Source organism: Oncorhynchus nerka, linkage group LG14 (genome assembly GCF_034236695.1).
Source record: "Oncorhynchus nerka isolate Pitt River linkage group LG14, Oner_Uvic_2.0, whole genome shotgun sequence".
NCBI lineage: Eukaryota > Metazoa > Chordata > Actinopteri > Salmoniformes > Salmonidae > Oncorhynchus > Oncorhynchus nerka.
Window position 1 is genome coordinate 33,301,628 of NC_088409.1, and position 21,678 is coordinate 33,323,305.

At 47.3% G+C, this 21,678-nt stretch overlaps 1 protein-coding gene across 1 annotated transcript in view; it reads left to right on the forward strand.

The window, feature by feature from the left end:
- Positions 1-20,840, forward strand: part of LOC115140901 (t-SNARE domain-containing protein 1-like) — a 125,767-nt gene extending 104,927 nt beyond the window's left edge. The window contains exon 12 of the mRNA XM_029679356.2: positions 20,658-20,840. The gene's annotated coding sequence lies outside the window, so the exon portion shown is untranslated. The remainder of the gene's footprint in view (positions 1-20,657) is intronic.
- Positions 20,841-21,678: the final 838 nt, after the last annotated feature.

Genomic DNA, 21,678 nt, shown 5'->3' on the forward strand with positions numbered 1-21,678 from the left:
ATTTTATGTATCTCTTGTGCTCATCCTTGTCTGAATAGTACATCACTGACAGTCTCTTTGCTTTCTCAAGGGAACAATGTGTTACTTTGATATGTTTTTGCAACTTGTTGAATGTTCCTAATGTGGCTTTTATTTAGTTTAATGTTGATTCTCAAATATTCACTGTCATTTATTCTCCAGTGTTGTATAGTTCACAATGCCAATAGTCTTTTTCAATATACAGAAATGGAGTTGACAATATATTGAACTACAGTATTTTCCACAATCTTAAGGCATTTCTGAGCTGTGCTGCAGGAGAAATGTGTATTTCAATACCATAAAAATATTGATAATCATAATCTGAAGTATGGGAGTTTCAGGGATCAAATGAGGTGTCAAAGCTTGTTTATAACTTATGTGTTCACACAACTTTCTTGCTGAATTTCGAACACGGATGAAGCCACATTCCAAGCACTTTTTTCTTCTGATAAATATTAGAGAATTAATGCAGCAGATCCATGTTAAATTTAGCATCCAAAGCTGCTTTCCTCACTATAATGAAACACTGCAGACAGGCTCATACTTAAAGAGGCTTATTCAAATGATTTAAAAAGCTAAGTTGACAACACAGAACAGGGATCCAGCAACAACGAGACATTGCAAAGATGAGACAAGATTTTTTTTTATATATATTTTTTTATAAAATAGTGACTTATGAAATGTCTTACCACTCAGAATGGTATAAGTACTCTGAAGTGGGGAGTTATTACGTCATTTGAATATTACCATTAATAGAGAACCCTTATGTTCAGACAGGTGGAAAAACATTACTTAATGATACACTCAGACAGGAAAGATGACCAATGAAACAGTTTTTGAGCAAAACCTTTTACCAGAAAAACATTTCTTACTGTCACGACTCCCACCGGCCCTCCACGTCACCCGTCTCCTCAAGCTTCTTTTTTGGGAAGAAAAAGGAGGGAAGTCTGCATCCGTGCATTGATTTATATAGGTCTAAATTCCATCACAGTGGCGTTTAGTTACCCGCTACCTCTCATCGCTACGGTGGTGGAATCATTTCACGGAGCGTGTTTTTTCACAAAACTGGACCTTAGGAGTGCGTATAATTTGGTGCGTATCCGGGAGGGAGATGAGTGTAAGACCGCTTTTAGTACCACATCTGGCCATTATGAGTACCTCATCATGCCTATTCTGGACTCTAGATGCCGGGTGAGGGGCCTGCAGTACCTCGTGGACTGGGAGGGGTACGGTCCGGAGGAGAGGTGCTGGGTACCGGTGGGGGACATTTTGGACCCATCACTACTGAGGGACTTCCACCTCCTCCATCTGGATCGCCATGCGCCTCGCCCCCCGGGTTGCCCTCGAGGCCGGTGGCGGCGCACTGCGGGAAACACGCATGGGGGGGGGGGGGTACTGTCACGACTCTCACCAAAGGTGGCTCCCCTACCTGTTCGGGCGGCGCTCACCGGTCTACTAGCCGCCACCGATCCCATTTTCCTTTTATATTTGTTTGGTCTGATTGATTGCGCCTGTCTCTTATTTTGTTTCTTGATTTATGTCTATTTAAGCCTGTTAGGCCCGCCTATTTTTGAGCGGGATTGTTTTTCTGTTAGTCCGGTTGTGCGTGTTGTGTTCCTGCCCGTTTGTGCCCTGTGTTGGGTTGGGCTATTTTCTGTCGATTTTTTCGACAAATTCGGTTTCGCCAGTATCCTCTGCTCTCTGTATTTGACTCTGCATCTACCACTTCAGGCGTTTGTAACACTTACACGTGATGCGGGCAATTCCATGCCAGGAAGTCCCGGAAATATTTTTGGTATCTCTATTCTGGCAATTCCCACATATAAACTTCATTAGGAGGAAGGAAGATTGAAATGCTTTTTACTTTTGTAAATAGAAAATTATGATTTAAGTGGCAATTTTAGGCCCTTTTTAGAATTATACATACCACCTGTACTCTAAAATATGGAATATGCATAGATTCTGAAATAAACATTTCACGTTAATTTACAATTAACGCAATATGTCAAAAAACTATAGACTATTACACCATTGTTTAACATTACTGCATGTCAGCCTAGTAAAAAATCAGCAACTTGACTTGAAACCGCGTGGTATATGCTCCGAATTGTGTTGTTGTTCGATGAGAACACTTACATTGTGCCAAGACGGAGATGAGTAGCGGAGACACGCATGGACAAGGCTGAGATGAGTGGCCGAGACACACGGACAAGGCTGAGATGAGTGGCCGAGACACACGGACAAGGCGGAGACGAGTGGCCGAGACACGCATGGACAAGGCTGAGATGAGTAGCGGAGACACGCATGGACAAGGCTGAGATGAGTAGCGGAGACACGCATGGACAAGGCTGAGATGAGTGGCCGAGGCACACGGACAAGGCGGAGACGAGTGGCCGAGACACACGGACAAGGCGGAGACGAGTGGCCGAGACACACGGACAAGGCGGAGACGAGTGGCCGAGACACACGGACAAGGCGGAGACGAGTGGCCGAGACACACGGACAAGGCGGAGACGAGTGGCCGAGACACGCATGGACAAGGCTGAGATGAGTGGCCGAGACACACGGACAAGGCTGAGATGAGTGGCCGAGACACGCATGGACAAGGCTGAGATGAGTGGCCGAGACACGCATGGACAAGGCTGAGATGAGTGGCCGAGACACGCATGGACAAGGCTGAGATGAGTGGCCGAGACACGCATGGACAAGGCGGAGATGAGTGGCCGAGACACACGGACAAGGCGGAGACGAGTGGCCGAGACACGCATGGACAAGGCTGAGATGAGTGGCCGAGACACGCATGGACAAGGCGGAGACGAGTGGCCGAGACACGCATGGACAAGGCGGAGACGAGTGGCCGAGACACGCATGGACAAGGCTGAGATGAGTGGCCGAGACACACGGACAAGGCGGAGACGAGTGGCCGAGACACACGGACAAGGCGGAGACGAGTGGCCGAGACACGCATGGACAAGGCGGAGATGAGTGGCCGAGACACGCATGGACAAGGCTGAGACGAGTGGCCGAGACACGCATGGACAAGGCTGAGATGAGTGGCCGAGACACACGGACAAGGCGGAGACGAGTGGCCGAGACACGCATGGACAAGGCTGAGATGAGTGGCCGAGACACACGGACAAGGCGGAGACGAGTGGCCGAGACACACGGACAAGGCGGAGACGAGTGGCCGAGACACGCATGGACAAGGCGGAGATGAGTGGCCGAGACACACGGACAATGCGGAGACGAGTGGCCGAGACACACGGACAAGGCGGAGACGAGTGGCCGAGACACACGGACAAGGCGGAGACGAGTGGCCGAGACACGCATGGACAAGGCGGAGATGAGTGGCCGAGACACACGGACAAGGCGGAGATGAGTGGCCGAGACACACGGACAAGGCGGAGACGAGTGGCCGAGACACGCATGGACAAGGCGGAGACGAGTGGCCGAGACACGCATGGACAAGGCGGAGACGAGTGGCCGAGACACACGGACAAGGCGGAGACGAGTGGCCGAGACACACGGACAAGGCGGAGACGAGTGGCCGAGACACACGGACAAGGCGGAGATGAGTGGCCGAGACACACGGACAAGGCGGAGATGAGTGGCCGAGACACACGGACAAGGCTGAGATGAGTGGCCGAGACACACGGACAAGGCGGAGACGAGTGGCCGAGACACACGGACAAGGCGGAGACGAGTGGCCGAGACACGCATGGACAAGGCGGAGATGAGTGGCCGAGACACACGGACAAGGCGGAGACGAGTGGCCGAGACACACGGACAAGGCGGAGACGAGTGGCCGAGACACACGGACAAGGCGGAGACGAGTGGCCGAGACACGCATGGACAAGGCGGAGACGAGTGGCCGAGACACACGGACAAGGCGGAGACGAGTGGCCGAGACACGCATGGACAAGGCGGAGACGAGTGGCCGAGACACACGGACAAGGCGGAGACGAGTGGCACAGACACGCATGGACAAGGCGGCGGAGACGAGTGGCCGAGACACACGGACAAGGCGGAGACGAGTGGCCGAGACACACGGACAAGGCGGAGACGAGTGGCCGAGACACACGGACAAGGCGGAGACGAGTGGCCGAGACACACGGACAAGGCGGAGACGAGTGGCCGAGACACACGGACAAGGCGGAGACGAGTGGCCGAGACACACGGACAAGGCGGAGACGAGTGGCCGAGACACACGGACAAGGCGGAGACGAGTGGCCGAGACACACGGACAAGGCGGAGACGAGTGGCCGAGACACACGGACAAGGCGGAGACGAGTGGCCGAGACACACGGACAAGGCTGAGATGAGTGGCCGAGACACACGGACAAGGCGGAGACGAGTGGCCGAGACACACGGACAAGGCGGAGATGAGTGGCCGAGACACACGGACAAGGCGGAGACGAGTGGCCGAGACACACGGACAAGGCGGAGACGAGTGGCCGAGACACGCATGGACAAGGCTGAGATGAGTGGCCGAGACACACGGACAAGGCGGAGATGAGTGGCCGAGACACACGGACAAGGTGGAGACGAGTGGCCGAGACACACGGACAAGGCGGAGACGAGTGGCCGAGACACACGGACAAGGCGGAGACGAGTGGCCGAGACACACGGACAAGGCGGAGACGAGTGGCCGAGACACGCATGGACAAGGCTGAGATGAGTGGCCGAGACACACGGACAAGGCGGAGACGAGTGGCCGAGACACACGGACAAGGCGGAGACGAGTGGCCGAGACACACGGACAAGGCGGAGACGAGTGGCCGAGACACACGGACAAGGCGGAGACGAGTGGCCGAGACACACGGACAAGGCGGAGATGAGTGGCCGAGACACACGGACAAGGCGGAGATGAGTGGCCGAGACACACGGACAAGGCGGAGACGAGTGGCCGAGACACACGGACAAGGCGGAGACGAGTGGCCGAGACACGCATGGACAAGGCTGAGATGAGTGGCCGAGACACACGGACAAGGCGGAGATGAGTGGCCGAGACACACGGACAAGGCGGAGACGAGTGGCCGAGACACACGGACAAGGCGGAGACGAGTGGCCGAGACACGCATGGACAAGGCGGAGACGAGTGGCCGAGACACGCATGGACAAGGCTGAGATCAGTAGTCGAGACCGAGGCGTAAGTGGACAAAAGTGGATGCATCAATTCACGCTACAAGTATAGGCCTAATGACAATCTCCGAATGTCATTACAATTCCTATAAGCATTTTGAACAGTGCACTGTTGAGGTTTGGATGCTGGAATTATTTTCTGAGTGGATGAACGTGCACTGGTAGTCTACAGGAGCTTATTTCTTAACCCTCCTGTTGTGTTTGTTTCATGTTAATTTGTTCTCTGTTCCCGGTCCAAAATGACCACCCCATTATTGCTGATTATAAATCCATAATAATACATATATTATCACCTAATGTTGTGTTAGATATTTTCATCAACTTAAGTTCTTGTTAAAGTTTTGAACTTCTATTTGCTATTTATGGCCTGTAGGCCTCATTGACCTGAGCTCATACAACTAGTTTTTGAGTTTAAAAAAAGCATAATGTATGGATTATTAAGACTATAATAAATACTCAGATGAAACACATTGTGCTATTTATCACATACTACTTTGTGTCAAAGTTCAACAAGGACTCTCTCCTCCTCACCAGTGTCATGATCAAAGATATGATCAAGAGCCTCACATCCAGTAAATCGTTTGGTCATTGTGCTGCGACAGAATGAATTGTGAGCAAGGCCTCAAAAAAGCTTTATATACCAGAGCTGCGAGACAAGTTGTGATTGTTTGTGAGAATTTATGTGTTTGTGAGAATGCCAACAGGTGTGGTTCCTGTGGGGGAAAGATTCTATTGGGGAAAGGTTCCCGTGGGGGTTTCCATGGAAGCCAAGAAGGGGAGTGACCTCTTCCAGGCTGAATGCCCACTTTAGCCCGGCATCTCCAGAGCGCAGGCACAGGTTGAACCGGGCTGTGGGGGAGCACTGGAGATCTGGTGCTTAGAACTTGCACCGCTCCTCACGGCTGAATGCCCACTTTAGCCCGTCACGTGCGGAGCGCAGGCACAGGACGCACTGAGCTGTCCCAGCGCACCGGAGACACAGTGCGCAGAGCCGGCGCAGGATACCCTGGGCCGAAATGGCGCACCGGAGACCAAGAGCGCTGGGCTGGCACAATTTGCCCTGGCTGGATGCCCATTCTAGCGTGGCACTTGCGGAGAGCTGGCTCCGAGCACACCAGGCTGTGTACGCGCACTGGAGACACTGTGCGCTTTATCGCATAACACGGTGCCTGACCAGTACCGCGCTCCTTGCCTTGAGCACGGGGAGTTAGATCCGCCAACCTCCCCGTGTGCCACCCCCCAAAAAATGTTTTTGGAGTGGCTTCTCGGGCTTCCATCGATGACTTGCCTCCTCATATCGTCGCCGCTCCTCCTTCGCTGCCTCTATTTCCTCCTTTGGACGGCGATATTCTCCAGCCTGTGTCCAGGGTCGTTTACCGTCCAGAATCTCCTCCCACATCCACTCGTCCTGTCCACGCTGCTTGGTCCTTCTTTGGTGGTGGGTAGTTCTGTTACGATCACTGTTGTCGTGGAAATGAACGGACCAAGGTGCAGCGTGGTGAGCGTACATTTTTCTTTATTATAAATGTTGCCAACAAAACAAGAAACAACAAAAACGAACGTGAAGCTTACTAGGGCTATGCAGGCCACTATAGCATAGACAACTATCCACAAAATACAAAAGGGAAAAGGGCTGCCTAAGTATGATTCCCAATCAGAGACAACGATAGACAGCTGTCCCTGATTGAGAACCATACCCGGCCAAAATATAGAAACACAGAACATAGAGTTTCCCACCCGAGTCACACCCTGACCAACCAAACGTAGTGAATAAAAATATCTATACGGTCAGGGCGTGACATAAACAGGATGCACCTGAGATCAATTTCTAAGCTGATAGCAACATGAATGCTCATTTAAATAAGGTATTTCATTTTTTGTATGTACATTTGCAAACAATTCTATAAACCTGTTTTCACTTTGTCATTATGGGGTATTGTGTGTAGATTGCTAAGGAACATGTTGTAACATCTGCTTCCAACTCACACTCAAACACGTAGATCCCCTGAATGCAGCTCACTTTATAGCCCACTTTCCATCTCACGCTCTCAAACACAGTAGATCCCCTGAACGCAGCTCACTCTCCAGATCCCAATCCCCTGAATTCTGATCACCTGTTCACACACCTGTATGTCATTTTCACACACTATTTTGTTCAGTTCTTTGCACCTCCATTATTGTGAGGTATTGTTTGTTTTGTGACACACTTTTATTTGGAGTGCTGTGTTTACTGTAATGTATTTCTCCAGTGTATTATAGTTTTGGCCTGCCTCACTAATGATGCCTTTTACCTATTCCCTGCTTGTACTTTAGCCTATTGGATTTCCTGTTATCAACCTATTGCCTGCTCTCCCGGACGATGTTACTAGCCTTTTCACTTCCTGTACTGTTGCCTTTTTGGATCCCATGTGCATGACGTTCTGCCTGCCCCTGGACCCAGCTACCTGCCTCCTCCTGTGGTCCTTTACAATAAACACCTGCTGCGCCCTGCTCTTGAAACCAGCTCTGTCTCCCATCGTGTTCCTTACAGAATACTTCACCAAAAACGACAGCTGCAGCTACTTCTAGCCAGACAGGAGGAATGAATCGACGACCTCCTTCACCAGACCATTCCTGCTTCACCGATATCAGGTGCCACAGCCTCCTCTTGTTCATCTCCCCCAAAATCCATGCCTAATAAATGACGGCTTCCCAGGGAAATGTCAAGGATTTCTCATGCAATGTAACCTGTATGCAGACCATCACCCTGCTGACTTCACCTCTGACAAAGACAGGGTGGATTTCGTCATCTCCCTACTCACAGGCAAAGCTCTGGATTGGGTCACAGCCCTGTAGGCCGCTCAAAGTTCTGATCTGTCCTCTGAATCACGTTTCCGGTCGTCTCAGGTCGTCACACCGGGGACCTGTTATGTGAGCTTCGACAGGGCCAGCAACAGGATCTCACATTTTCCTTTCAGGATCTGACTTATTATGGAGGAATGTCTATTTTGACACATTCATTCTGCTTGGTTACAGGGTTAATTCTGCTTGGTTACAGGGTTAATTCTGCGTGGTTACAGGTTTAATTCTGTGTCGTTACAGGGTTAATTCTGTGTCGTTACAGGGTTAATTCTGTGTCGTTACAGGGTTAATTCTGTGTGGTTACAGGGTTAATTCTGTGTCGTTACAGGGTTAATTCTGTGTGGTTACAGGGTTAATTCTGTGTCGTTACAGGGTTAATTCTGTGTCGTTACAGGGTTAATTCTGTGTCGTTACAGGGTTAATTCTGCGTGGTTACAGGGTTAATTCTGTGTCGTTACAGGGTAATTCTGCGTGGTTACAGGGTTAATTCTGTGTCGTTACAGGGTTAATTCTGCGTGGTTACAGGGTTAATTCTGTGTCGTTACAGGGTTAATTCTGTGTCGTTACAGGGTTAATTCTGTGTCGTTACAGGGGGGTTAATTCTGCATGGATACAGGGTTAATTCTGTGTCGTTACAGGGTTAATTCTGTGTCGTTACAGGGTTAATTCTGTGTCGTTACAGGGGGGTTAATTCTGCGTGGTTACAGGGTTAATTCTGTGTCGTTACAGGGTTAATTCTGCGTGGTTACAGGGTTAATTCTGTGTCGTTACAGGGTTAATTCTGTGTCGTTACAGGGTAATTCTGTGTCGTTACAGGGTTAATTCTGTGTCGTTACAGGGTTAATTCTGCGTGGTTACAGGGTTAATTCTGTGTCGTTACAGGGTAATTCTGCGTGGTTACAGGGTTAATTCTGTGTCGTTACAGGGTAATTCTGCGTGGTTACAGGGTTAATTCTGTGTCGTTACAGGGGGGTTAATTCTGCGTGGTTACAGGGTTAATTCTGTGTCGTTACAGGGTTAATTCTGCGTGGTTACAGGGTTAAAACAGAAACAGCTGAAAGATGAACAGTTTAGGCATTCATTCCGAGTGATTAAGGTTAGGGCTATGGTTTGGGGAGGGCACTTGGTGTTTCCATCAACTATCGTCAGCTATTCCCACGGCTTGCTAGAGCATTGTGAACTGGGGTGGTGCAGTGGTCTAAGCTGTGCTCTCCGACTCCGAGCATCCACATTGGCTTTTTTATTTTTTTTGTGAGTGCTGAAGAAGGCATATATCGACATTCTCACGACCTTTTCAACCACTTTAAATCGAAGTCTATTTGTAGTGATCAGGCTGCTGACAAGAGGTAGGGCTATTAAGGTAGGGCTAAAAAGGGCCTAAAATGGCCACTTTCGTCATGATTTTCTCCAAAATGGTTTGTGATACAAATATAAAAAGTGTTAGCTGTTGATGTTACTCTTCAATAACACATACCCCAAAGCAAATCAGGGGGAGGAAAATAGGTTTATTCAAAAAGGACAAATCATGATTGGCAGTAGATGGTCATTCTCCCCTGTCCTCAGTGATGCTCTCCTGAGACTCTCTTCTGTGATTCTCTCCACAGAAGAAAGGAACAGGATGTAGTTTATAACCCAGCCCTAGCCTGTGGTTGACCAATTAGAATTACTTGCAATAAAACTGAGCCAATGCCCAAATAACAAGTATCCTATTTCAGGTTGGACCAATGAGAACGTGCCACACTAGTTATAAGTTCAGGACTGACATTCCTAACAGATGTTGAACTGAAAACCAACTACTTCCATTGATAATTCCCTATTACATTGATCGTTACTACTCTATTGACTTCTCGTCCTCTGTCTCTGCGTTGTGTATTTATCTTCAAAATATTCTTATAAAAGCATATTCAACATTGTTCCTCCCAATGAAGTTTCTATGTGAGAAATGCCAGAACAATCTGAGTTACCCAAAATGCTGTATTTTCAGGCCTTCCTGGCATCCATAAACACCTGATATTGAAACTGAAGTCAAAAAGGCAAATAACCGTGCAGTAAGTACTCATGTGAAATGAAAAGTACAGAGTAGCTATTAATTGATAGATGTCACAGAAGTAACTGCTGCATTGTAATTGGCTGTATTTTCGCCCCTGAAAGAGAGATCTCTTCACTAGCAATGCAGTGAGGGGGAACTTGTGGGACTTGCCATGAAGTTAGCGCAGTCCTTTTGTGGTCTACTACCGTTAATCCGTGTCTATGAACAAGTGTGACAATAAGCTCTCTGTCTGAACTGCAATCCTCTTAGGCAAGGCTTTGTGGGTAAACTCGCCTCATGCAAATTCTAAACCCCATTTAGCTTTGAGGGACTAGTCAGCTGCATTGAGATTAATGGTCGAGTGACTACTTGATTTAATAGGGTTATTTCACTGCTTACGGGGGGAAATAAACAACAAAGTTAATGCAAGACATTCGTCACTGACGTCCTCAATCTATCCTCTGCTCTACGAGGGAAGGGAAGAAAAAGTTTTCTTTTTGCTTTCAGAATGTTTCAGTCTGACTGTCACTTTATTTTTTGTTAACTTCAGATGTTTGGGAGACTGCAGTTTTTTATTATTGAGAAAATGACTATTTTGTTAAACGATAGGAGTCGATTTAAATAAAAGTATTGGTTTGTGGTTTGAGAAAAATAGCCAATTCAGATTGTTTTGATATTGTGGATTCAGGCCTTCTTGCTCAAACTATTTCTGCTTTTGATATCTTCCCTAAAGTAAGAATGAAATAGCTAACTAAATTGGAAGAAAGAAAACAAAGTGCAAAGAGTTAGAAAGTATATTTTGTATGTAGAAATGATTGTGGTAAATTAGAGTGTATGGATTTTTTAAAACTGTATTAGAGATAAATGCTGAGGAGAGAAAGTGCTGCGCAATTTTCCATTACGGGGTGAAAAATGACAATCCTTGTTTATCTTTTTCCATGCCGTCAGCTTACTCCCAACTTTGCTGCAGGGGATTACTGTGACTCTGTGGGTATGGGACTGTCACTGACGTTTCTCTTTCCGTGAGACAACACAACACTATGTGACACAGGTGATCTGAGACTAGCAGTAACACATTTCACAAACAAGTAGCTATGGTCAAAATGATTAACACAACTTACAAATACATTTTATTACTCTCCATTTACTGTAAATATTATCAATTCAGAATTATACACCCCACACATATAAACATATAGACCCTCCACATAAAAGCACTCACACACACACATATCCCCAGCTGCCGAAACCGCCTGTCTCTCTCCAAGCCTGCTCCGCACAGCCAGCGTTCTCCAGGAAGTAGAGCTGAGATTACCTAAAGCTGATTGGCCAGCTCCTTAATGTATGAGACCTTCCAGCGGACGGCTTAGGCTGTCATTACACCAGCCTGATCACACAGAGCTCCCCACACAGACAGATGACATTTTGGAGAGAGTCAAGGGATAGAGGGAAGGATGGATGGTGGGTAGCAGCTTAGGTATGGAGGGACCTCACATGGAGGGTTAAAGAGGCAGCATAAATCCATCCACTATGTCATTGTGTTCACCAGTGTATTTGAGTGGACAGACTGTAGGTCTGATATGCAGTACAATGGGTGAGCTATGTTCAGACTGGATATACTGTTGTACACAACGGTGTAGCCATCAAATGTGTTAAGATAGAGAGTAATAGTAATATAGATTTAGTAATATAGATACTTGAATGTGAGTGGTCAAACTAGGCTGTCATGCGAAATATCTGCTTCTCCTCTTCCCTCTTTCCCCCCACAATCACACACACACCACCCGGTCAACCTGTTGGCTCCGAGTCTACGCCATTCATCCAGCCTGTGACTGACAATCGATTGCTGTGATAGCTGTGCCGTGGAGCCAGTTTGGGTTGTGATTGATACGGCCTATCAGCTCCATGCATCTGGACACTGGCTCTGCTGGAAATGGGCCGTGACGGACAGAACAGGGTCCTTCAAAACACAACCCCTCCCCAGCTGCTCACATTGATCCCATCCACCCTGGATTTCAGTTTGACTTCTAAATCTTCCTTCACTCTGGCTGGGCGATAGTAAACATCTCCACCAACTCACTCAGTACAAAGGAGATTTGACATGTCTTTTGCAGTGCAGGCAAGTGAAGGGAAACTGGATCATTGTAATGGTTGGAATAGATTAAGGTATCAAACGTGATTTAATGTGACAACAGCCTCCACTGGTCTGTTATCTGACTTGTCTATGTTATCTACAGTACAGTACAGTACCTTGACACTTTCATCAATATCTTTTTTTAATTCAGTTTATCTCCTGCCTTTCTCTCATTAGACATCCTGTCTGGGGTTTTTATATTGTTTGTATATTGTACTGAGGCACGTTACCAGATGTCTAAACTGCTGCAATACTATTTCCCTCAGCTTGTCACTCCAGCATTCATCTTGGGGACTGTCTGTATTTATTGGCTTTCATTCCCTTCCTCCTAACCTCCCTCCTTTCCTCCCTCCTTTCCGCCCACGTCTTTCAATGACGAGGTGGAGTTATGCTCAAACAGCTTTCTAGCGCCCCCTTGCTTTACAAAAGATACAGTGCAGAAGATTAAGCTGTCTGTCTGTCTGTCTGTCTGTCTGTCTGTCTGTCTGTCTGTCTGTCTGTCTGTCTGTCTGTCTGTCTGTCTGTCTGTCTGTCTGTCTGTCTGTCTGTCTGTCTGTCTGTCTGTCTGTCTGTCTGTCTGTCTGTCTGTCTGTCTGTCTGTCTGTCTGTCTGTCTGTCTGTCTGTCTGTCTGTCTGTCTGTCTGTCTGTCTGTCTGTCTGTCTGTCTGTCTGTCTGTCTGTCTGTCTGTCTGTCTGTCTGTCTGTCTGTCTGTCTGTCTGTCTGTCTGTCTGTCTGTCTGTCTGTCTGTCTGTCTGTCTGTCTGTCTGTCTGTCTGTCTGTCTGTCTGTCTGTCTGTCTGTCTGTCTGTCTGTCTGTCTGTCTGTCTGTCTGTCTGTCTGTCTGTCTGTCTGTCTGTCTGTCTGTCTGTCTGTCTGTCTGTCTGTCTGTCTGTCTGTCTGTCTGTCTGTCTGTCTGTCTGTCTGTCTGTCTGTCTGTCTGTCTGTCTGTCTGTCTGTCTGTCTGTCTGTCTGTCTGTCTGTCTGTCTGCTGTCTGTCTGTCTGTCTGTCTGTCTGTCTGTCTGTCTGTCTGTCTGTCTGTCTGTCTGTCTGTCTGTCTGTCTGTCTGTCTGTCTGTCTGTCTGTCTGTCTGTCTGTCTGTCTGTCTGTCTGTCTGTCTGTCTGTCTGTCTGTCTGTCTGTCTGTCTGTCTGTCTGTCTGTCTGTCTGTCTGTCTGTCTGTCTGTCTGTCTGTCTGTCTGTCTGTCTGTCTGTCTGTCTGTCTGTCTGTCTGTCTGTCTGTGTGTGCACGTGTGTGTCTCCCAGACTCTTCCGGAGGAGAATGGGGTCTCGTTGTGGTGGCACAAAGACAGAGCTTTGAAGTGGGTGATACTGGCAGAGCTCTCTCTCCCTCTCTGTGTGTGTGCCAGGGAGACAGGGTAGCCTCATGCCCTCTGATCTCTTCAAAGTACCATATCTCCCTACCGTTACTCTCTACCTCACGCTCTCTCCTTTTCTCTTCCTTTCATTTTCTCTCTTGGTTTCTCTCTCTCTTTCTGTTTCTCTCTCGTTCACTCTCTTTTACTCAATCTCTCATTCTCGATTACTCGCTCTCTTTGTCTTTGCTTGTCCTCTACTCTGTCCCATTCATTTTATCCACCGTATTCCCCATTTTTATCAACAATTCTCCTCATTTTTAGTCCCCTATTTTGTTCTCTAATTCCATCTGTTCATCTGTGCCTCTCTCTCTTCTCTTCCCCCTCCTTCCTGGCATCATTCCAACCTGTCTGGATCAGGACATTGTTCAGATGGGTATAAAATCACCAATCTGACGGAAGCCTGGGGTCTTTTCATAGACAGAGGTCTGCAGCGTAGTCATCTTCATCCCCCTGCCAAACTTCATACTCTTTCCTCCTCTCCACCCTCCACCTTTCTAAGATCAGAATGAATGGTCGGTTGGTTGAAAATCCAGCGCTTGCAGAAAGAGGAAATGAAGAATATATGTATAATTATTTAACTACATGTAACGTACATGTGAGCAGTAGCAGTAGAAGTATTGCTGTCTGTTAGTTTACTCCAATCAGGGTAGGGATGGTAGGGTGGGGTGCAGATAGATTGTGGGTTCTATCAAGTTAATGGTTTGCATCATATTCCTTCATACCCCCCCACGACATATTGACGTCATATTAGCTATCATCAAAGTCAACATAGAGAGAACTAACGCATTAGTAAACCTGGTACAATCACGCAGTCCAGTGTACAGAAAGTAGTTTAGCAATTACACCGGTGGGCCCTGGTGGCATTAAATGAATACAACCAAAAGCTTACCTTGACTTCCAGAGTTCCATTGTTGGACAGACATAGCCAGCTAGCTAACATAGCATCCCTCTCTGTTCCCTCTCTGTTTGAGCCGGGTGTTTGAGTATGCTAAACTAGCTAGCTGCATTCACTAGCTAAGTAAGTGAAAGTGAAAAGGAGACAACAAAATATAGCTAGCTCTCGCTCTCTCTCTCTTGCTTCTCCTTAATTTTTAAAGAAATGTATTTGGTCAAAACTGTTCAACTACTCACCACATTGTATGCACTGCAGTGTCAGCTAGCTGTAGCTTATGCTTTAAGTACAAGATTCATTCTCTGATTCTTTGATTGGGTAGATAACATGTCAGTTCATGTTGCAAGAGTTCTGATATGTTGGAGAACGTCCTCCGGGAGCTGTAATAATTACTTTGTAAGTCTATGAAAGGGGGCTTCCTAGGTTTTATATTGAAGTCAATATACCCAGAGGAGGATGGGAACTATATGTCCTCTGGCTACACCATGGTGCTACCCCAGAGAGTGCTGTTGAGGCTATTGTAGACCTTCATTGCATAACAGTATTTTTTCATCAATTATTTGGTGACGTGAATATAATTAGTATAGATATATCTCAAAATGATAACTTTTTTAATGTTTCACAATTTTAAAAAATGAAATTCACTGAGTAGGAAGGTCCTCCCATTCCTCCTTCAAGGAGCTTCCACTGGTCCTGAACCTCCATATTTGTAACATTTCTACCAATATTGCCCTAAAAATAAATACTTTACCCAAGAGTATAATGATATACAAGCAGGTCTGAGTTTTACATTTTCAATTTCCTAGCTTTGTGTGTCGCAAGAACTTGGAATAATGTAAAGCTGTTGGTTGCCCTTGCTTACCTCTCGTACACCAGGATCTATCTTGACAAAAAAGAGAGTGTCTGAATTAGACAGACCTATGTGAATGAGAGTTGAATGAAAAATATAACACCACAGTGGTGTATTGTTTTTTTTCTTTTTCCAACTTCAGTTGTACGGGTCTTTTCTCTTCTAGACTCTTACCCAAACAGGCATGCCTGGCTCTGGGCAGTCGAAGCCAATGGCCATCAGGAACTCTGCCCCCATTTCACAGGCTGTGGCCTCTCTCAATCCGCCACTCTCTCTCTCTCTCTCTCTCTGAAATAAGGTGGTGTGAGTTTTAATCAGAGATTGGCTGGTCAGGTCCTGAGTAGCAGTAGATAGAGAGTAGAGAAAAAAGAGTGAGGAGAGAGATTGCTGGAGAGAGATCTGCTTTGGTGATTAGCCCTCTCTGACATGACCGCCAGACCCCTCCAATGGACGTATTTGGAAAGGTAGTGATGGACTCACTGAAGATGAGAGGAGAAGTGGAGAAAGAGGGACTGAGTGACAGATAGCTTGGAAGAATGGACTCCATAGTGTCAGGTGTGAGGCAGAGGTAGTTGGAGGAAGTAGCCATTGTTTGCTCTGTGGGTGTTGTTTGCCCTGTGGGTGCAATACAAAGCCGATCTCAGCAATAGTTCTTTGTGACTCACCCCAAATGTCTATTAATTTACAACTACAATTATGACATGGAACGATAACGATTGAATAGTTCAACATAACATACACTACCGTTCAAAAGTTTGGGGTCACTTTGAAATGTCCTTGTTTTTGAAAGAAAAGCACATTTTTGGTCCATTAAAATAATATAAAATTGAATCTACATAGGCGTACAAAGGCCCATTATCAGCAACCATCACTCCTGTGTTCCAATGGCACGTTGTGTTAGCTAATCTAAGTTTATAATTTTAAAGGGCTAATTGATCATTAGAAAAGTCTTCTGCAATTATGTTAGCACAGCTGAAAACTGTTGTTCTGATTAAAGAAACAATGAAACTGGCCTTCTTTAGACTAGTTGAGTATCTGGAGCATCAGCATTTGTGGGTTTGATTACATGCTCAAAATGGCCAGAAACAAATAACTTTCTTCTGAAACTCGTCAGTCTATTCTTGTTCTGAGAAATAAAGGCGAGAAATTGCCAAGAAACTGAAGATCTCGTACAACTCTGTGTACTACTCCCTTCACAGAACAGCGAAAACTGTCTCTAACCAGAATAGAAAGAGGAGTGGGAGGCCCCAGTGCACAACTGAGCAAGAGGACAAGTACATTAGAGTGTCTAGTTTGAGAAACAGATGCCTCACAAGTCCTCAACTGGCAGCTTCATTAAATAGTACCCACAAAACACCAGTCTCAACGTCAACAGTGAAGAGGCGACTCCGGGATGCTGGCCTTCTAGGCAGAGTTGGAAAAAAAATACATATCTCAGACTGGCCAATAAAAATAAAAGATTAAGATGGGCAAAAGAACATAGACACTGGACAGAGAAACTCTGCCTAGAAGGCCAGCATCCCAGAGTCGCCTCTTCACTGCTAGCACAACGTGCCATTGGAACACAAGAGTGATGGTTGCTGATAATGGGCCTCAGTACTATGTAGATATTCCATTAAAAATCTGCCGTTTCCAGCTACAATAGTCATTTACAACATTAACAATGTCTACACTGTATTTCTGAGCAATGTTATGTTATTTTAATGGACAAAAAAATGGCTTTTCTTTCAAAAACAAGGACATTTCTAAGTGACCCTAAACTTTTGAACGGTAGTGTAAGTTCAATACAGCACAGACGGCACAATACATGGTATTTTCTCAGCACAACATACAGTATAACCCTGAAATCATCTTCGAAGTTGTATAGTTAGACACATAACAAACATCTAAAGCACCATTCTGTGTATTCTATTCAGCCCAACATATTGTGTACTGCATAACCCTTAGATCATCTTACCTACTGTAACGACGTTCGTCTGTCGAAGGAGAGGACCGAAATGCAGCGTGGTGGTTACTCATGTTCTTTAATGTAGAAAATAGCAATACATGATATAACAAAATAAATACAAAAACAACAAACGAAACGTGAAACCTAATTACAGCCTATCTGGTGAATACTACACAGAGACAGGAACAATCACCCACAAAATACACAGTGAAACCCCGGCTACCTAAATATGGTTCCCAATCAGAGACAACGAGAATCACCTGACTCTGATTGAGAACCGCCTCAGGCAGCCAAACCTAAGCTACACCCCTACTCAGCCGCAATCCCAATTCCTATAATACCCCAATACGAAACACAACAAATAAACCCATGTCACACCCTGGCCTGACCAAATATATAACGAAAACACAAAATACTATGACCAAGGCGTGACAGAACCCCCCCCCCTCCCTAAGGTGCGGACTCCCGGACGCACCTCAAAACCATAGGGAGGGTCCGGGTGGGCGTCTGTCCATGGTGGCGGCTCCGGCTCGGGACGTGGACCCCACTTCATAAATGTCATAGTTCCTCCCCCTCGCGTCCTGGGATAATCCACCCTCGCCGCCGACCATGGCCTAATAGTCCTCACCCAGAACCCCACTCGACTGAGGGGCAGCTCGGGACTGAGGGGCAGCTCGGGACTGAGGGGCAGCTCGGGACAGAGGGGCAGCTCGGGACAGAGGGGCAGCTCGGGACAGAAGCAGCTCGGGACTGAGGGGAAGCTCAGGACTGAGGGGTAGCTCAGGACTGAGGGGCAGCTCGGGACTGAGGGGCAGCTCGAGACTGAGGGGCAGCTCGGCACTGAGGGGAAGCCCAGCACTGAGAGGAAGCCCAGCACTGAGAGGAAACCCAGCACTGAAAGGAAGCTCAGCACTGAGAGGAAGCCCAGTACTGAGATGGAGCTCAGGCAGGTAGTTGGCTCCGGCAGCTCCTGGCTGGCTGGCGGATTTGGAAGAGTCTGGTTGACTGGCAGATCTGGAAGATCATGGCTGACTGGCGGATCTAGCTGCTCTGGCTGATCCTTGTTGACTGACAGCTCTGGCTGCTCCATGTAGACTGGCAGCTCTGGCTGCTCCATGCAGATTGGCAGCTCTGGCTGCTCCATGCAGATTGACAGCTCTGGCTGCTCCATGCAGACTGACAGCTCTGGCTGCTCCATGCAGATTGACAGCTCTGGCTGCTCCATGCAGACTGACAGCTCAGTCTGCTCCATGCAGACTGACAGCTCTGGCTGCTCCATGCAGACTGGCAGCTCTGGCTGCTCCATGCAGACTGACAGCTCTGGCTGCTCCATGCAGACTGACAGCTCAGGCTGCTCCATGCAGTCTGACAGCTCAGGCTGCTCCATGCAGGCTGACAACTCTGGCTGCTCCATGCAGGCTGACAGCTCTGGCTGCTCCATGCAGAATGGCAGCTCTGGCTGCTCCATGCAGTCTGGCAGCTCTGGCTGCTCCGAACAGGCAGGAGGCTCCGGCAGCGCTGTAGAGGAGGAAGGCTCTGGCTGCGCTAAACAGGCGGGAGACTCCAACAGCGCAGGAGAGGAGGAAAGCGCTGGCTGCGCTGAACAGGCGAGGCGCACTGAAGGCCTGGTGCGTGGTGCTGGAACTGGTGGTACTGGATCGAGGACACGCACAGGAAGCCTGGTGCGGGGAGCTGCCACCGGAGGACTGGTATGTGAAGGTGGCACAGGATGGACTGGACCGTGAAGGTGTACTGGAGAGCCTGAGAGCAGGACTGGCACAGGACGTGCAAGGCTAGGTAGGTACACAGGAGGCCTAGTGCGTGAGGCTGGCACATTTTTCACCAGCCGACTCACACGCACCTCAGGACGAGTATGGAGCGCTGACCCAGGTGCCATCAAATCCCCGACTCGCTCCGTCTGACTAATTTTGTACCTATAGCACCAAGCTAGCAACTCCCTCATTACTCTCCACTCCACTTTCCCCATTAACTCCTTCACAGTCTCTGCTTCGTTCACCTCTAACACCGGCTCTGGTTCTGGTGTCCTCCTTGGCTCCTCACGATTAACAAGGAGAGTTGGCTCAGGTCTATCTCCTGACTCTGCCACTCTCTCCCTGAGCCCCCTCCCAATACATTTTTGGGGCTGACTCACGGGCTTTCTTCTGCGCCGTCGTGATTGTCTCTCCAACTCCATTCTCCTATAACCCTCTTCGCACTGCTCCAGCGAATCCCAGGCGGGCTCCGGCACTCTCTCTGGGTCGACCGCCCACCTGTCTATTTCTTCCCACGTCGTATAGTCCCGATTTTGTAGCTCCTGCTGCCGCTGTTGTTTCTCCTCATACCAGCGTCTCTCAGCTCTCGCCGCCTCTAGTTCCTCTTTGGGGCGGCGATATTCTCCCGGCTGATCCCAGGGTCCTTCTCCGAACAATTCATCCTCCTTTCGCTGCTCCTGCTGTCGCTGCCTGTTACCACGCCGCTCGGTCCGGGTGTGGTGGGTGATTCTGTAACGACGTTCGTCTGTCGAAGGAGAGGACCGAAATGCAGCGTGGTGGTTACTCATGTTCTTTAATGTAGAAAATAGTGATACATGAAATAACAAAATAAATACAAAACAACAAACGAAACGTGAAACCTAATTACAGCCTATCTGGTGAATACTACACAGAGACAGGAACAATCACCCACAAAATACACAGTGAAACCCCGGCTACTTAAATATGGTTCCCAATCAGAGACAACGAGAATCACCTGACTCTGATTGAGAACCGCCTCAGGCAGCCAAACCTAAGCTACACCCCTACTCAGCTGCAATCCCAATTCCTATAATACCCCAATACGAAACACAACAAATAAACCCATGTCACACCCTGGCCTGACCAAATATATAACGAAAACACAAAATACTATGACCAAGGCGTGACACCTACAAGCTGTAATTAACTTAGGAGTTTCCTGTTGGACAACTCCTGAGTATAATATGAGACAAAAGTGATGCACTGTGGTCTTTTGTAATTCTACTATATGCCCGTCACATGGGACTGCGGATTAATGAACCAGTTGGATCTCCAGCTGGTTGAACTCTGGCCCAGACTTAATTAAAACTCATACACTGACCACCAATCATAAAATACTACTCACGACCTTGTGTCACTTCCATAATAAAAAGTACAAATTGGTTCCTCACCAATTAATTATTATTATTTTTATTAAAAAAAGGGAAAATAATATTTGCCCACGGCGGCGGTTAGTAGTGGATGTAAAGGTATATGTACATGAATATTACACCTGTGGTATTGGTTTAGACTTGGTTTAGAAAGCTTAGCTTTGTGAGTAGCCTACATTAGCGGTTGTCATCCTATCGATAGCTTGCCTATATAGAGCTGGTTAATGATTGATGCATTTTGTCTGGTGTGCTTGTGTTTCCCAGGTAGCCGCTGTCATAATGCTGTGACCTCGCTGCTTCTGCCCCACCTGACCCCTGACCTGTACCAGCTGTCTCAGAACAGGAGGGGCCTGCCCCACACCAACACCTCTACTTCGTCATGGTTGTCCCTCCTTGGTTATATAGTTAGATATTTGGTGTGCGCAGGTATATGTGTGTGTGTGTGTGTGTGTGTGTGGGTGGGTGGGGTGTGTGTGGGGGGGATAGCTGGTACTTCTATTACCATCTTCAAGTGAATGGCATACTAGTCTACTGTGGCTCATTTATACTGTACCTAACTGTGGTAGCTGTGGCAGCCAACCAGCAAATCATGGAAGAGAAGCTTCAGGTGTGGTGTCACCCAGAGCTGTTGATGTATCCACTTACTTTACCCTGTTTTCCTCTGTGTTTGTTAACTTGTTTTTGTTTTTTAAACACTGGATCATATTTATCTGATCCTACTGTATCTATGAAGTATGATATTAAAATGTTGTGTCGTACTTATGAATATATAAATGATCATTAGACAAAAATGTATCAAATGGTATGAAAAAAACCAACAGTACTTTAAAATATGATTCACAGCTTTTTTCATAGTCCTATTTTACTATCATTTTACTCTTGCTATCCTCTCCCCCTCTCTCGCTCATGCAAACACAGGCACACTTGCACACAAACATCTCTATCTGCCATGATCTGAGTGTAAAGAGTGGAACATGTGACATAAATTACATGTTTGTTGATCGCCTGAAGCACTCACCCTCTGGCCAATCAATTGGCAGTAGAGTCAACCAATTTCCCTCCATTCCCTCCAAATGTCTCATCCTGTTACATATTTTTCCAGAAAGGCTCATTTAGAGATAGTAATAGACTTAATTCATCTCTCAGAGGGGTGATTATCATCTCTCTGATTTCTCCTCTGGGCTGTATGTGTGTGCTATTACTGAGTTCTCTGAAAAGATGGGTAAGACTCTTCAGTGTGCAGCTTCAGTGTGCAGCTTCAGTGTGCAGCTCCTAGCCTTTTCTG